At 46.1% G+C, this 7,034-nt stretch overlaps 1 pseudogene; it reads right to left on the reverse strand.

Moving 5' to 3' along the window:
* Positions 1-108: 108 nt before the first annotated feature.
* On the reverse strand, positions 109-2,335 carry LOC105510664 (annotated as a pseudogene).
* Positions 2,336-7,034: the final 4,699 nt, after the last annotated feature.

Genomic DNA, 7,034 nt, shown 5'->3' on the forward strand with positions numbered 1-7,034 from the left:
AATAAATAAATAAATAAATAAATAAATAAATAAAATTTATTTCTTCTAGTACTAAAAAAAAAAAAAAAGAATCACCTCAAAGTGATCACTATTATGGTCATTACCACAACAGCTAGTGAAGCAGGATGGAGGCAGACACCTGCAGGGCCACCAACATGCCTGAGAGCCAAGACCAGCCCAAATTCTTCACTTCTGCAGCCTCCTCCTCAGCCTTTCCCTTAGCCTTCTTCTTCCCCTCCACCTCTCCTCCTTCTCCAGCATTGCCACAATCTCAGTCACCTGACTGATAGAGATGTGAACATCTTCTTTGTCCACCAGCTCAATCACCTTAATGAGGTTGTCAATGTTGACCTTGCCATTTTTATTTTCATCCAGTGTTGAGGCCAAGCTGATCAGCTTGTTTTCTGGAATGTTCTTGATTTGCTTCATGGCGCTGATGAACTCGGTGATACTGATGACTTTCTCTCCCGCTCCCCCTGAGCCCTCTTCCTGGCCCAGCTTGCCAGGCCTCTGATCCATCTCTAGCTGTGCGATCAAGCTGTCTATCCGCCAGATCATCTGCTGAACTCTCTTTGTCAGTGTCTTGCTGGCTTTAGATTTTTCCACATATTTTTCTTTGCTGGTCTTTGAAACTTCCTTCTTGATCTCTTGCAAGTCATCACTGTAGTCCTGGACGTCCTCCTTCAGTAGCTCCAGCTCCTCCTTCTCCTTGGTTAGGGACTTATTTTGCTCCTTCAGTTTAGAACACGAGTCACTAAGTACACCCATTTCTTCTTTGGTTATTTTCTCTTCTTTCAAGATCTCCAGCAAAGGGACAGTGTCCTTCAGGGCCTCTGAGGGCAGGATCACATCAGGCACTTCTGGCTGCTGGTCAGCCACTGGCCTCTCAGGGGGAGCTTCTTCCATTTCATTTCGTGGGATAGCTTCTGCAGCTCATTTTCCCTGTGCTCCTGCTGGATGGCCACCTCCTTCTATAATGTAGCCTCCAATTTCACTTTGTTGTCCATCTGCTCACCCTCAACCTTGGCCACTTTCACCTGGGCTCCCTTCACCACTATCTCTGGAAGAGTCTGCAAGGTGGATTTGAGCTGGTCAGTAGGAGAGAGGGTGTCTGGGAGGTATATAGCTCGGGACAATAAGAGCAGTGATATGGGGATCTCTTGATGCAAATGCATATCCAGCCACTGCTTCAGCAGGCTCCTCAGATGGTTTTCTGAGACCCAGAGGGCCCACATCCCTCGAGTTCTACATGTCGACAGCAATTCCTTGATATTCAGGCTGTCCACCCCTTCCTCAACAATCAGCTCATTGTTGGCCTTTATGGACCTCAACCTCATGGTGAGCTGAAAGCATAGGAAGTTGTTGGTGCCTATGGCCTGGAGATCCAGCAGCTCACACAATGCCACCAGCTGCTGGCAGGTGAGGTTATCCAGGGTCAGTTCATCCTCAAATAATTTGGGAAAGCGCATGATTTATTTGCTGTTAGGTCTTTCCTGTCTCTCAGATCTTCTGGAAAAACATGGAGAAGTCTTTGGCAGTCCTCCCCTTCACTTCTTTGTTCTTCACAGCCATCTCCTCGATGGTGTCCTGGAGAAATTTAGCCAGTTCCAGCTCCCCCATAGCTGCTTCTTCAGTCTCTCCTCCTTGATGGACTAGGTCTCAAATGTGGACAGCAACATGTTGGAAAAGATTTTCACTACCATGAGCAACAGCAACTCCATGAAAAGCACCACCGCAAAGATCAGGAGCAGGACCAGGCAAAAGAGGTCAGCACAGACACGGACAAACTGCCTGTGCTCCCAGCTGGTCAGCATGTGGCCACTGAGAATCCTCCAGAGCGTGTGTGTGGCTATCTTGGTGGCGGTCCAGAGAAGGCAGAAGCCGTGGTAATAGTGCTTCAGCCTGTCCAGGACCCTCCGCCTCACAGACTTCATTGGCGCCTCTTCAGGGGGGTTGCATACGGGGCTGCCTTCCTCCAGCTTCTTGTTCTTGTCCTTGGGGGACTTGACTACGGAGTCGTTGCCAAGGTGGGGAGATATGTGCCAGCAGCGTGCAGGAAGGTCCTGAGGTCCCGTGACCACCAAACATGGCGCCACCGTAGCCAATGTGTGCCAGCCCTCCCACCTCACAGGCCAACGCTGAGGTGATGGCCTCTGAAGGAAGGTACACCGCATAGGCGGGTGTGTGGCAGCTAAATGGAGCATTCATGCGGCTTGTCAGCCCTGCCACGGAAACCAGCTCGATCCCCCAGGTTACCCCTCAGGGCAGCGATGTGGGATGGTGGGAGGCGGGAGGCCGCCCGGCCCTGACAGCTCCTCAGTAAGATGGATGACATGGGCCTCCTGCAGCAGCTTCCTCCTCCTCCTCTTCCTCCTCTGAGGCTCCTGGGCCTATGTTGCGCCTCAAGCTGGCCCGCAAGGACGACTGACAAAGGCTGCGGACCGACAAAGAGCTCCAGGACCCAGCATCAAAGGCGGCTAAGTCACTCACAGACTTCCGGGGACCAGGTGGGCAGAGCAGGGATGGGGAGGGGAGGCCGGGTTGCCATCACCATTGGGCACTTCCGCTCCTGCGCACTCCATTTCTTTAGATGGTTGATCTCTTTCATTAGTTTTATCATTTCCTTGTGTAGGTCCTGTACACATTTTGTTATATTTATACATAAACAATCTTTTCTTTTTTCCTTTTTTTTTTTTTGGTAAGTGTTATTGCATTTTTAACGTCAAATTGTAGTTGTTCATTGCTGGTATCTGTGAAAGCAATGGACTTCTGTTATTAACTTTTTCCTCTTTTTTTGAGAGGGAGTCTTGCTCTGTCACCCAGGCTGGAGTGCAGTGGCTCAATCTTGGCTCACTGCAACCTCTGCTAAAAGGGTTCAAGCAATTATCCTGTCTCAGCCTCCTGAGTAGCTGGTTCTACAGGCACCGGCCATCATGCCTGGCTAATTTTTGTATTTTTAGTAGAGATGGGGATTCACCATATTGGTTAGACTGGTCTCGAACTCCTGACCTCAGGTGATCCACCGCCTCAGCCTCCCAAAGTGCTGGGATTACTGGCATGAGCCACCACGCCCAGTGCTGTATATTAACTTTGTATCTTGCAACTTTGCTATTTGTTCTAGTCGTTTTTTTTGAAGTTCTTTGAGATTTTCTCCAGAGACTATCATGCTATCTGTGAACAAAGAACACTTTATTTCTTCCTACCTAATCTATAGACCTTTTCTTTCTTTTTCTTATCTTATTGCATTAGCTAGAAATTCCAGTATGATGTTGAATAGGAGTGGTGATAGGGGACATCTTTGGCTTGTTTCTGACCTTCGCTGGAAGATATCTAATTTCTCACTATTAAGCATGATGTTAGCGCTAAGGTTTTACAAATATTCTTTACCAAGTTGAGGAAATTCTCCTTTGTTCCTACTTTCTTGAGAGTTTTGTCATGAACAAGCATTAGATTTTGTCTCTTTACTTTTAACCTTTACAGTTAAAGTGGCTTCTTGTAGACAACAGATAGCTTTTTTTTATTCCTCTGACAGCCTATTTTTAATTGGTACATTTATAGCATTTGTATTTAAAGTGATTATTGATATAGTTGGATTAATATCTACCATGTTTGTAATTATTTTCTATTCACTGCACTTGTTTCTTATTTATTTATTTATTTTGAGATGGAGTTTCACTCTTGTTGCCCAGGCTGGAGTGCCATGGTACAATCTTGGCTCACTGCAACCTCCATCTCCCAGGTTCAAGCAATTCTTCTGCCTCAGCCTCCCAAGTAGCTGGGATTACAGGCATGTACCACCATGCCCAGCTAATTCTGATTGTTGTTTTTTGGGTGGTTTTTTTTTTTTTTTTTTTACGTGTGTGTGTGTGTGTTGGTGGGATTTTTTTTGTTTTTTTGTTTTTTGACAGAGTCTCACTTTTGTCACCCAGGCTGGAGTACAGGGGTGTAATCTCATCTCACTGCAATCTCTGCCTCCCGGGTTCCAGTGATCCTCCTGCCTCAGCCTCCTGAATAGCTGGGATTACAGGCACCCATCACTATGGCTGGCTAAGTTTTGTATTTTTAGTAGAGATGAGGTTTTGCTGTGTTGGCCAGGCTGGTCTGGAACTCTTGACCTCAAGTGATTCACCCACCTCAGCCTCCCAAAGTGCTGGGATTACAGGTGTGAGCCACCATGTTTAGCCCGAGTTTTTATTTTAATCTTACTAGAGCTGAGCTGTGTTTAAGATTTGCTATAGCTATAGGTGCCAAAGGCTTTGTTTTCCTTTAATTTCCTTGGCTTGTTTTTTTTCTCCATGGTTAACTTTGGGTTTCCCTAAGAACTTCTTCTTAAAGTGTCTGTGTCTTATAGCCCTTTCAGTTGTAATTCATTGTTATTATACTGAAGACCTGTTGTGGTACTGGAAATAAAATGTTGGGGAAAGGAGGCATTCTATACTCTTATTATTAAATCTTAGTTTTTTAGTTGGCCTGAGCCCCTGGGCTGTGACCTTCAGAAGCATTTTTTGGCCCCATTATTTTTTCCCTTCTCCTTAAGTAAGACAGACAGGAAGGATGGAAGGGGTTGAGTTGTCTAATTGCCCCAGTCAAACAAGGCTCTGATAAAGTAGTTTCTCGAGAGGGTTGGCCTTTGTCACTGAGAAAGCTCTAGGGGTATTTCAAATGGTTATTTTTTCACTCTTTCTGTCTGGAACAGGGTTTTTTTTTTTTTTTTCCTCTGATCTTCCCAATGTCAGTCTGGTCAGGTTCCTGGAGGTAAAACCCACTTAAGTATTGAAGGGAGACCTACAACTAGGCCCCCAGAAGTTTTTAATTTTCAAACAAGTTCATTCTTAATTTCCAGAAATTCATCAAAATTACTATTCAAGTGTTCCCAACAGTTCCTGGCTCCAGTGGTTTCTGCTTCAAGTAAGCTGATCTTGGCTGTATTCACTCATCTCCCCAGATTTCAGAGTGGCAGTTTGCCCTGTGACTTTAATTCTCTGAAGAGAATTAAGAAACATTGTTGACTTTCAGTTTGTCCAACTTATTTCATGGTGTGAGGATGGGTGTGACAACTTCCAAGCTCTTTATACATCAGAGCTGAAACCAGAAGTACCCCCTGCTGGTGTTTTAACATATCTGCCAAAGGCCTGCCTCCCAGTCATGCCTCCCAGTCATGGGACAGAGGGACAGAAAGTGCAGGGGAAGCAAAGCCAGGAGGAGCCAAACTCATGATAGGTCCGTTCAGTAGACCTGTCCCACTGCCCTGCAAAAAGGAGGCCTAACCAGGGGAAACCAAGGCCCTAGGGTACAGCTTCATGCCCAAGACCTCTCAGACTCCCTGTTCCTCTGCCGGCCCTGGCCTCCTGGATCCCCCTCTAGGGCTTGAGTTGGATTGCAGTGGAGGAGGAAGCATGGGGCACATGAGAGTGACTGAGGTTAAGCTGGCCAGGCAGACCCACGAAGCACTAGCTCCACACCTCACTAACTGCAATACCTTGGCCTGGTCACTGCCCTTCTGGGGCCTCAGTCCCCATCTGTAAGATTATAAAATAACAGCACTATCCTGGTATAACTGTGGAAGGGAAGAAAGTGCCTGGCACTGAGCCTGGCATACCCCAGTGTCATACAAACACATTTCCTTCTTCCCCCTACAGGAGTCACCTTCAGTCCAGTATCCCTGCCTTTGCACTGCTTTCTCTGACTCCTCACAGGTCAGCACCACCTTTCTTTCATCCCACCCCAGCCCAAGGGTCACCCAGAGGAGGGAAAGACGGAAGGCTGACAGCAAGTGACGAATGTTCATGGCGTTATGTGCCAACCACTCTTCTAAGCATGATGTATATATTTGCTTAGATATATGCACCAAAAAAAGGTATAATCTAGAAAATGTGTTACCTCAGAGCATGGGAACAAGGTCGTGAAAACAAGTTCTTGGTGAGATGCTGCCATTTCATCCGTCCTCGGTCTCTGCGCCTTTCGCAGAGCTTCCAGCAGCACTATGTTGGGTCAGAGCATCCGGAGGTTCACAACCTCTGTAGTCCGTAGGAGCCATTATGAGGAGGGCCCTGGGAAGAATTCACCATTTTCAGTGGAAAACAAGTGGGCGTTACTAGTTAAGATGTGTTTGTACTTTGGATCTGCATTTGCTGCACCCTTCCTTATAGTAAGACACCAACGGCTTAAATCATAAGGATGTTTCAGTTCATCCATTTAACAGATATGAAGAGCATTTTAAGAGATACAGCCTCTGGAAATGGATCAAACTCTAACTCATATGGCATACTAGATATGTTTGTCAATAAACTTGTGACATGAATGCTTAATGCCTCTTTTTTGAAATAGGGAATGTAATAATTGGCCATTTGTGTACTTTATTAATTTGGGTAACATTCCAGTATTACTCTGTGATTTAGCTTATTTAATGGTGTTAAACTGAGGTTATATTAAATTTTTGATTCCCAGGTCAGGATTTTGTTGGTAATATATACAATAAAAGGGAAACACAAATCAGAATAAAAAAAAGAAAAGAAAATGTGTTACCTCTATATTACAGAAAAGGAAAACCAAGGTGCAGAGAAGTTAAGCAACTTCCAGGATCACAGTCAGTAAGTGGCAGAGCCTGGGTTAGAACCCAGAGCCCACATTCTAGGAAAAGAAATAAAGGAAGTGAAGATCCTCTACCTTGGGAAGTGGCGACTCAGAAGGGTGAGAGCCTCCCACTCACTGTACTAGTTTGGCTGTGGGGTTTTAAGAACTGGAGGCTTCCTCCAGGGACCTCAAGTTGCAGGGTTAACCGAGGGGATGCTTGTGCCAATGAGGGAGCCAGAGCCCCCATGGAGCTGGACTGAGCATGGCGCAGATCCCAGATCCCCGTGATCCTGTAGTGGGAAGGGGTTGGGGATCTGCCCGTGTGCCTCACCCAGGACTTCTTGAATGTGAATGTGCTCACAAATCCCTGGGGATCTTATTAACATGTAGATTCAGATTCAGCAAGTCTTGGGTAGGGTCCACGATTCTGCATTTCTGATAGGCTCCCAGGCATTGTTGCT

This window comes from Colobus angolensis, unplaced genomic scaffold, assembly GCF_000951035.1.
Source record: "Colobus angolensis palliatus isolate OR3802 unplaced genomic scaffold, Cang.pa_1.0 Scaffold19, whole genome shotgun sequence".
Lineage (NCBI taxonomy): Eukaryota > Metazoa > Chordata > Mammalia > Primates > Cercopithecidae > Colobus > Colobus angolensis.